The 2,500-nt window shown below is 43.8% G+C and overlaps 1 protein-coding gene across 2 annotated transcripts in view; it reads left to right on the top strand.

Annotated features, from left to right (window-relative positions):
- LOC136673537 (septin-7-like) overlaps window positions 1-2,500 on the top strand; it is a 51,703-nt gene that overhangs the window by 22,363 nt on the left and 26,840 nt on the right. The window lies entirely within an intron of this gene.

Genomic DNA, 2,500 nt, shown 5'->3' with positions numbered 1-2,500 from the left:
ACACCGTACACACTCCACACGCTGCAGATTAATACTGGATTATAATCCCTCCACTGTTATTACTGTCAGACCATACACACTCCACACACTGCAGATTAATACTGGATTATAATCCCTCCACTATTATTACCGTCAGACCGTACACACTCCACACACTGCAGATTAATACTAGATTATAATCCCTCCACTATTATTACTGTCAGACCGTACACACTCCACACACTGCAGATTAATACTGGATTATAATCCCTCCACTGTTATTACCGTCAGACCGTACACACTCCACACACTGCAGATTAATACTGGATTATAATCCCTCCACTGTTATTACTGTCACACCGTACACACTCCACACGCTGCAGATTAATACTGGATTATAATCCCTCCACTGTTATTACTGTCAGACCATACACACTCCTCACACTGCAGATTAATACTGGATTATAATCCCTCCACTGTTATTACCATCAGACCGTACACACTCCACACACTGCAGATTAATACTGGATTATAATCCCTCCACTGTTATTACCGTCAGACCGTACACACTCCACACACTGCAGATTAATACTGGATTATAATCCCTCCACTGTTATTACTGTCACACCGTACACACTCCACACGCTGCAGATTAATACTGGATTATAATCCCTCCATTGTTATTACTGTCAGACCGTACACACTCCACACACTGCAGATTAATACTGGATTATAATCCCTCCACTTTTATTACTCTCAGACCGTACACACTCCACACACTGCAGATTAGTATTGGATTATAATCCCTCCACTTTTATTACTGTCAGACCGTACACACTCCACACACTGCAGATTCATACGGATTAATATTCCACTACAGGTATTACAGTCACACTGAAAGAATACACTAATACAGCACCAACAGACCTTTAACATTTTGAGATTCACTGGATATCGTAAGATATAAAGTGTTATTATTGTCCAGAACCCGTCATCATCAGTCGGCTCTCTGAGGGGGAGCCACATCTGGTTTTTAGAGCCTCAAGCCAGACCTGTTCAAACATTCACAGAGCTCCTGCTGTTGCCTGAGTAGTGCAGGCCAGAGCAATAGCTCCCAGATCTTGGAATGGAGAAGGACTGGGATTTGGCCATATAAGGAGATGATAAACAGAGCGAGGATGGATTTTAGAGTTCTGCTTGTTTTTTGTGGTGGACGGGGGTCAAGATTGACGAGGGGACCCTAGCTGGGATTTTGAAGGAGAGATGGAATTTGTGTGGAGCCTTTCTGTCGTTTGAGTACTTTTGGGGGAGGATGGGAAGCGGGTGACGAAGTTGACATTCCAGCAGTGGCCAGCAGGGTTCGGTGAGAGGTCAGGAATGTTCCCACGAAACCCAACACTGAACAACGGCCACTATCCCAGCATTTCCAGCACACTGGGGGAGCCCAGCCCAAGTGGCGGTCCCTAAAACTACTCTCCAGTCTCCTCTGGTTGGACTTGTTACAGCGGCAGCTGGACACGCCCGGTACGTTTTGGTGACCGTGGCCAGTGTGAAGACGGGAGAGCAGCTGCTGGTGGTTGGAAGTTGAAGTTCACTCCCATTGGACTCAATTTAAACCTTTTCCTTCAGAGCTATGTGCTGTTGCTATGTGCTGTTGTTAGCTTCTGATGAAGTTTTTTTCAGTTCTCATTGGAAGCGTTAATGAATCTTAAGAATCTCAAGACATGACTGTGAAAGGTTAGATCAGATTGCACGTGTCTTTTTGCCTGTATAGCACATAGAGCTGTAACCTCAGCCAATTACTGCAGTGCAGCAAAACAGTGGAATAAAGGGTCAAGCTGTGTCCCAAATAGCTCCTTACATAGTGCACTTCACAGATAATAAAACTAAAATTACTACCCTCAGACTGGGCACTTGTTCAACAGCAAGATACAAATCTTTTACACAAATATAAAACACTTTATATTTTAACGTTCCAGGCCCTACGTTAGTGCAGAAACTGTTTTTTTTTATGACCCACATTGTGCACTACGTAGGGTGGAGGGAGACATTTGAGATTCAGTCAATCTCTGGGTGCAGCAGTAAAAGCTGGCCCTTGCCTCACATGAATAATCTCACAAATATTTGAAATCTTGACATTAGGAAATATCTCTACAAGTAGCTGAACATTCAGTGTGAGGTATGCTTTGCGTCATTGTCTTGTTGAAACGTCTGGCGTCTTTTCATGTTCCATTTCGGCGCTGGCTCTGGGAAACTAGCTTCCAAGAGTTGTTGATATTTGTTTGAATCCTTTCTTCCCACAGCCATATAGCATTCCCTCTGCCACTGACACAGTACATCCACCCCCATGCTTCATAGCTGACAGAGTGCTCTGTTTGTCCAAACTTACCTTTGGTGGAATGAGCTGAAGAAGTCCAGATGGTCTCGTACTTGTCTAGATGTTGTATTGCTGTATTCTGTAATAAGATCACAGTTAAGATTACCTTCTGATGACCCTTCCCTGTTTATACAGCAACACTGT

This window comes from Hoplias malabaricus, chromosome 17 (assembly GCF_029633855.1).
Source record: "Hoplias malabaricus isolate fHopMal1 chromosome 17, fHopMal1.hap1, whole genome shotgun sequence".
Lineage (NCBI taxonomy): Eukaryota > Metazoa > Chordata > Actinopteri > Characiformes > Erythrinidae > Hoplias > Hoplias malabaricus.
The sequence above is the reverse complement of the archived record's forward strand: the minus strand, read 5'-3'. Positions and strand labels throughout refer to the sequence as shown.